The 7,724-nt window shown below is 40.2% G+C and overlaps 1 protein-coding gene across 9 annotated transcripts in view; it reads right to left on the reverse strand.

Annotated features, from left to right (window-relative positions):
- Positions 1–3,148, reverse strand: part of PNISR (PNN interacting serine and arginine rich protein) — a 28,165-nt gene extending 25,017 nt beyond the window's left edge. For 5 of the 9 annotated variants that reach the window (XR_006299008.1, XR_006299009.1, XM_043591988.1 and 2 more), the window contains exon 1: positions 3,024–3,147. The gene's annotated coding sequence lies outside the window, so the exon portion shown is untranslated. Of the gene's footprint in view, positions 1–3,023 lie in introns of all 9 variants that reach the window. The other 4 variants (XM_043591989.1, XM_043591990.1, XM_043591992.1 and 1 more) reach the window with 4 other exon arrangements.
- Between the last annotated feature and the right edge of the window lie 4,576 nt (positions 3,149–7,724).

Consider the following 7,724-nt stretch of genomic DNA (forward strand, 5'->3'; position numbering starts at 1 on the left):
TCACTCCCATAAACTATCAATGTGACCTTATCTGGAAATAGGATGGCTGCAGATATATTCAAGATGTGAGATCATACTGGCTTAATGTAGGTCCTAATCCAATGACTGGTGTTTTTATTAGAGACACAGATACACACAGAGAACACCATGCGACCACAGAAGCGGAGACTGAAGTGATGTGTCTATAGCCAAGGAAAGCCTAGGATTGCTGAGAACCACTACAAGCTAGGATGAGGCAAGGAAGGATCTTCCCCTAAAGCAGGGTTGGAGAGTTGAGGGTGGAGCGAGCAAGCAAGCATGGCCCTGTAGAAAACTTTATTTCAGACTTCCAGCCCAGAGAACTGTGAAAGAATAAATTTCTGTTGTTTTAGGTCACTCAGTTTATGATAATTTATTACAGTATCCCTAAGAAACTAATACAACCTGAAATGGCCATCGTTTATCTTTTCCATTTCTTAGATGACTCTATATTAGAACACTTGTTGCTCTGAGATTCTTAAAATTACTTGTTTAAGTGACAGTCATTAATATTTGCAAAAGTCCTCTCATAAACTAACAGATGAATGAGAATGAAAATGTAGTATCTGTTTTAAAGTACTTAAGCATCAATTGCAAAATCAAAGAGATATAGAAACACATCTATCCTTTAGTGCATATGGTAAAATGTTTCTCAGATCACACATACAGTTTAGAAACCACAAAATGCAACAATCCTTTTCTCCCCTGCCACGTCACTGCACATCAGATGACTGACCTCAATGCCAAAAAGAATTCATCTGTTCAATTCAGGTTAGGTGGAAATGGCCCTAGCAGAGGCTAACCTTGTAATCATTTGAAATTTAGTAAAACAAATTTTGCTATTTGATGGGACATGCATTTTAGGATATACTGAAATGCTCTGCCACTTGCAGATCAAAAGAGGCACTCAAAAAAATTGGAGAATTGGATAGTTTGGTTATAGATACCAAAAAAAAAAAAAAAAAAGGATGGAGGCATGTCATAGTAGACAATTAAAAGAGCTCCCAATGTCCAAAACTGAAACAATCTGAGCAACAAAATAAAGTAACAATGGATTTTAAGACAACTTATGACACAAATATCTATGTGTCCACACTGATATAAACAAATGATTAAATACGCAGGGACAGACAAATCTCTCATGCAGAAGCATTCCAACTAAATTATGTGGATACTACATCCTAAAAAGGAGGGAGAACATCGCTCTCCACTCCTCAAGTACAGGTTGTGCAAAAGGACTTCCTTCCAATGAGTACAGTATGGAAAGGAGGGGGTTGTTAGGGGAGAGCAACTTTACAGTGGAGAAACTTGACAAACACCACCTCAAGCAGGTGACTGAGGTGATTTTTCACATTCATATTACATACCCTTGATAGCATGTGATGAAAAAGGCACTGCTCCTCTGTAATCTTCCTTTCCAAAACCCCTAACATCAGTCTGATCACGAGAAAAACATCAAATTCCAACCGCAGGGAACTCTATTATATACCTGACCAGTGAGCCTCAAAACTGTCCAAGTTACGGTACCAGTTTGCTAGGGCTGCCATAACAAAGTACCATAGACTGGGTAGCTTAAAGAACAGAAATTTATTTCCTCATCCTCCCGGAGACTAGAAATCCAAGATGGAAACGTCAGCAGGGTTGATTTATTTCGAAGGCCTCTCTCTCTGGCTTAGAGTTGGCTGTCTTCTCTCTATGTCTTTATATGGTCTTCCCTCTGTGTCCTAACCTCGTCTTATAAGATCACCAGTCATAACAGATTAGGACCTACCCTAATGACTTCATTTTACTTTTTTAAAGACCCTATCTCCACAAATGGCTATATCTGAGATACTGAGGTTAGGACTTCAATATATGAACTTCGGAGGGACACAATTCAACCTGTTACAGTCATCAAAAACTAAGAAAGCCTGAGAAACTATCACAACTAAAAGAAGGCTGAGGACACATGACAACTAAATGTCATATGGTATCCTAAATGGAATCATGAGCCAGAAAAAAACATTAGGTTAAAACTTAGGAAATACAAAGAAACTACAATAATAATAATAATGTTAATAATAATGTGTCAATATTGGTCCATTAATTCTAACAAATGCATCATACTGATGCATATTAATAATAAAGAAACTGTATAAGGCGGGGGTGTTTTTATAGGAATTCAGTACTATCTGCTCAATTTTTCTGTAAATCAAAAACTTTTAAAAAATAAAATCTGTTCATTTTTTTAAAAAAAATATGGTCTCATGAACATCTCCAGAGAACCGATTTACTATTACTATCCCTACAGCCCCACGACAGTCCTACAGGTGAATCTTTACTGTTCAAATTTATTTTTATTTTTGCTTTGCAGCACTCAAGTCACACATTCCAAGTTTATTTTGCTCTTCTATAAATTAACCACCAACAACCAAACTCTCGAGTGCTCATGATGTTCAGATGACAATAATATCCACCACAATACAACTGAAATGTTGGATACTACTCTTTCCCTCTTGAAGCTTAACACACAAAGTCCTTAGCTGGATAAAAACAAGAAAAATACAAACTAGGGAACCTAACTGGAGTTAGCAGGACGCATGTGCCCTGACCGCGCCTGCGTAGTCGGAACTGCACAGCGCAAAAGGTCCAGGTCCGGGCCCCAGCCTCCTCCGCCCCCTTGCACCCCCCTCCCCATAAGGGGGTTCCCACTGCGCACGCGCAGTGCTTAACGGCCGGTCAGGAGCCCAACAATTAGTCCCTTCTGATCCGAGAGAAAACTCTCAGAGTTATAGGAAGAAGTCGTGAGCATTCTCTTTAATAACAACATTTCCTCTTCACTGAGAGCACCGATCCGATTCACCAAATCGGGCGGACACCGCCTCTTTAAGGAGATGAGGTTCCAGCAGTCGCGCCAAGCAGCGTACGCAGCTTACGTGTTTAAGTTAATCTACCTTCGCCACGGAAACCAAGAAGGTTGTGATGGCCTGGCAAGTCCCCACGCCTAATTGTTTCCCACCACTTACCCACTCTGGTTCCGGAACCCCGTTGTCGCCACAGTTCCTGTAATACCTCTCCAAACCTTTCGATGCTTCTACTTCTTCACGAACAAGACAAGATGGCGCCTGATTGGTTGCACCCGGAAGTGAATAATAATAACATCCGCTTGTCATCTGAAGCCATGTTGTCCCCCATCCTGGTCTTTCAGCACGTGACTATACCCCGTTAATTTGTCTCGGTGCCATTTTTGTTTTGGGCAAAACCCCCGGGACTTCTTAGTCAACATCGTGCAAGTGTCTGAACATTCCTGTAGGTTACCTCTTAATTGAGCCAGGCTCAACTCATTTTCATCTTTACACTGGGCATACAGCCAGGAGCTTACGTGTTCAGTACAGAACGCCCTCAATTTTTTTTTTTTACTTTAGCAACGGATCCTCTTTCAAGGGGCAGTATATTCTCCCAGCAACGTTTTCGCTTCGGAAAAGGGAGGCTGAATTCGCTGCGCTACTTTCACACTACGGCGGGGCGTCAGGGTCAAACTGAACCAACTACGGCGTGTTGCTCGGCCGTAGAGAGCGGCACTTCAGGCTGGCCAGCCTGTGGTCGGAAGTTCTGGAGTTCTCCAGACTTCGGTATTTACAGAACGTCTCTGAGGGTTCCGCTTCGGACAGACCGGCCGTTAGTGAAGTGCCCAGTCTGGATGGTAGCGACTGCAGAGACCTTAACTGAACCCGCGGCGGCTGGTCTTTGTTAACCTCAAAACTTCGCGCCCCCTTCTGGCGACACTGGCTGAGCTATACGTCTCCCAGCTAGTCCCGATATTTTCCTTCTTTACCCGTGACCCTTAGGGAAAAGTGGGGCTATCCGTTTCTGTCCTGTTAGTCATTTCTCTGGACTACAAGATGGCCTCCCGTAAGGATTTCTGCAAGGCATTTCCTCGAATAGAATACTTTGCACGATGTTTTAATAGGAACGACGTTAAAGTATCAAAAGTATCAATTTCCAGGCTAGGAGCTACAAATCACAAGGAAAACGAAAGTATTACGAAGATACAGTATTTACTTCTCAACTAAATCTTGGAAAGTGCCTTACTAGAGAGTAACTAGAAACTTTTGCCGGACTCAAGAGTGAACCAAGTTGTTTCATAGGGAATTGTGCAAGCAAAAAAAAAAAAAAAAAAAAAAGCAAATTGCAAGAGAAATAAAATTATGTACATATAGATGGGTAAAGAAGATAAATATAGATGTGAAATATACATACTGTTTATATGAAACTCAGTCTTCCTTAATAGAACACTTGAAACCTAGATACTCCTGGATCAGCAGAAGGAAGTCTTCAATAGCTAAAGATATGCTGGTCCTCGAATCCACGAGGCCTTTGAAATAAAATTTTATCTTGGAAGAAACGCTTACAAATAATTACTTGGCAACACCATGATGTGAGTGCATGAAGATACTAAAGGAAGCAAAAGAAAAGCTCCATTCTTTTAGCCCTTTTCCCCGACTTCCACTTAGCACAAAAAAGACTACACACACTACAGATTTTTTAAATCTCTTAAGAAAAAAAGACATGATACTACATGTTACCAGTGGTTATCACTGCTTTTGCTCTGATTTTATTACCCAGATTTTTTGCATAGGGCCTGATACTCAAGTTTGTTTCTTTGAGAAAGGTTCTAATCAGAGAAACTTCTCTCTGAAACCTCATTGCCCTACTTAAAGTTTCATATGTTCTTAACTTCCTGTAATCTATTTCTCTAGTTAAAAGTTGAAGCAATTTTCTGGTATGGTTCCTCCCACCCCCATCTCTGCTAATCAGCCAGTCAGCATACTGCTTATCATACAAGAATTCTTACATTTGTCAAATGAGCGAATATTTTGAACAACCCCAATACAGGTCAATCATTTTGGAAACCCATTGCCAAATAAAGATAATTATTAAATATCTCATATTTTTTTCCTTGTGCCAACTTAAGACATTCTCGGCAATCACTTTTGGCCAAACCAGGAAAGGAGTTTCATAGTCCCATTTCCCTTTCTCTCACCACTATTTGGGATTTCCCTGTAATGTTATGACCTGAAGGAGATAACACACATATATATATGTATTCCAACACCAAACTTTCTCGGAATGTATTTTTGTGGTTAAAGTGTCTGAGGGGCGCTTGGGTGGTTCAGTCGGTTGAGCATCTGACGACAGCTCAGGTCATGATCTCAAGGTACCGTTTGTGAGTTGGAGCAGTGTCAGAATCAGTGCTGAGAGTTCAGAGCCTGGAGTCTTGTTCAGATCCTGTGTCTCCCTCTCTCTGCCCATCCCCTGCTCATGCTCTGTGTCTCCCTCTCAAAAATAAACATTAAAAATTTTTTTATAAAAAAAAGTGTCTGAGCAGCTGTCATGTATATGATCTGCTTCAGTCTGGTCATTCTGCACCTTGATCAGAAAGTGCTGAAGCAGCCACCATCTTGCCAGTCCTGGCAATCTATTTATGACTAACAGATTAGCAGACATTGTAAATTACTTTTTAAATTAATTTTCCCTGTTTGCACTATATGAAGTAGAAAATTCAAAGGGAGGATATGTTCACGTTAGTACTTTGTATTAGTACTTGTGGAATCAAGTTAGCCTTAAGGTTAAGTGGAAAAGTTAAATGAGATGTGGAAAAGATACAGAATTGGGAAGTATTCCTATCATTCAAGATATGGATCTTTAAGTTCTTTAAGATTCTTTAAGAATCTTTAACTTAACATTTTAAGTTCCATATAGCATCCATCTTAACATTTAAGAATAAAATTATTTAAAGCTATGGTATATACATATAATAGACTATTACTTAGCTTTAGAAAGGAATGTAACTCTGATATATATTACCACACTGGTGAACTCTGAAAAGATTATGCTAAGTGAAACAAGACAGCCCTTGGGAGACTTACTCTTTCTTACTTATCCTACCCATCCCTCTTTTCAATTAGGCAGGGCCATGTGACTACTTCTGGCCAATGGGCTGTGAGTGACACATCCAAGATGAATTTAAAGGCTGGTGCAAGAATTTTAATGCTCTCTTCCCCTGCTAGAGTGGAGAGACCTGGTGTTAAAATGATAGAACCACCTGATAAAAGCCTGGATTACAAAACTACCAGTTAGAGGGGAGCCTGGGTGGCTCAGTCGGTTAAGCGTCCAACTTCACTTCAGGTCATGATCTTGCAGCTCATGAGTTTGCTTTCCATTGGGCTCTGGCTGACAGCTTGGAGCCTGGAGCCTGCTTCTTGTTCTGTGTCTCCTTCTTTCTCTCTGCCCCTCCCCTGCTCACGCTCTGTCTCTCTCTCAAAAATAAACATTAAAAAAGTTTTTTTTTAAATCACCAGTTGGAAAATAGTTGCCTGTGCAGATTGCCCAGATTCATGGAGGACTTTGGGTGAGGAAGAAATAAACTCTTCTTGTGTTAAGTCATTGGGATGTGGAGTTATTTGTTACTGCAGCAAAATCTACACTATCCTGATACATATTGGAACAAACATTTTGGATAATTCTGCTTGAGTGCAACTTAAAAAATGTATGAAAATAGCTTCAGGGAGGTCCATGAAACTCTGAAATTACATACAAAAATCTTCAGTATATATTTTTCTGAGATAACTGTCAAGATTTCCCTTCCTAGCCCCTACACTGCCATTAGCAAGAATGATGACAGGCGCCAGAATTAAAACCTTCCTTCTCCCCCTACTCATAGCTTCCCTTTGAGACTATCAGGACTAATATCATAACACATTTTATCCCTAGAACATCTTTCATCTACAGACCTTAACTTCCATATGACTCTGTAGGTAATGTTACTTTTCTCCATATCATTGATTATTTGATATATCTTTTCTTTATTCTTTTACTTCCTGGGGTACCTGGGTGGCTCAGTGGTTTAGCCACCAACTCGTGATTTGGGCTCAGATCATGATCTCATGGTTGTGGGATCGAGCCCCATTGGGCTCTGTGCTGACAGCACAGGGCCTGCTTGGGATCTCTCTGCCCTTCCCCGCCCCCTCAAAATAAACTTTAAAATGTCTATTTCCTTACTTCTTAGATTTCTGTCTCTTGTGTTCAGTGCTGTATTTCCAAATGCGTACCACACAGAAGGTATTCAAAAATTAATCAAATTATTGAACAAATGAAAGATGGTCTATTGCTTTCATCATAATCTCAAAGAGTTTCATAACCCAAAAATGTTTAAATTCAAAATAGGCAAACAAAATATATCCTAATAAATTTTCCTGTCTAAATAATCCAAACATTTTGAGAAACCTATGAAAGGATCAAGACCCACCCTTGGTAAATATTGAAATTAGAGTGAAAGTGACCTATAATAAGATTTTGTTCTGAAATAATTTCTAAAATAGGAAGGATATTTTTTTTAATTTTAATATTTATTTTTGACAGAGAGAGAGAGAGAGAGAGAGAGAGAGAGAGAGAGAGACGGAGCATGAGCGGGGGAGGGGCAGAGAGAGAGGGAGACACAGAATCCGAAACAGGCTCCAGGCTCTGAGCTGTCAGTATAGAGTCCAACGCGGGGCTCGAACTCACAAGCTGTGAGATCATGACCTGAGCTGAAGTCGGACGCTCAACTGACTGAGCCACACAGGCGTCCCGTAGGAAGGATATTTTGAATATAGCTAAGTTAGCAAATACACTGCTGATAAATAAAATATTATCGATAACGTGCACTGCAAAAACTCCAGGACCAA

Source organism: Prionailurus bengalensis, chromosome B2, assembly GCF_016509475.1.
Source record: "Prionailurus bengalensis isolate Pbe53 chromosome B2, Fcat_Pben_1.1_paternal_pri, whole genome shotgun sequence".
In the NCBI taxonomy this organism is placed as follows: Eukaryota; Metazoa; Chordata; class Mammalia; order Carnivora; family Felidae; genus Prionailurus; species Prionailurus bengalensis.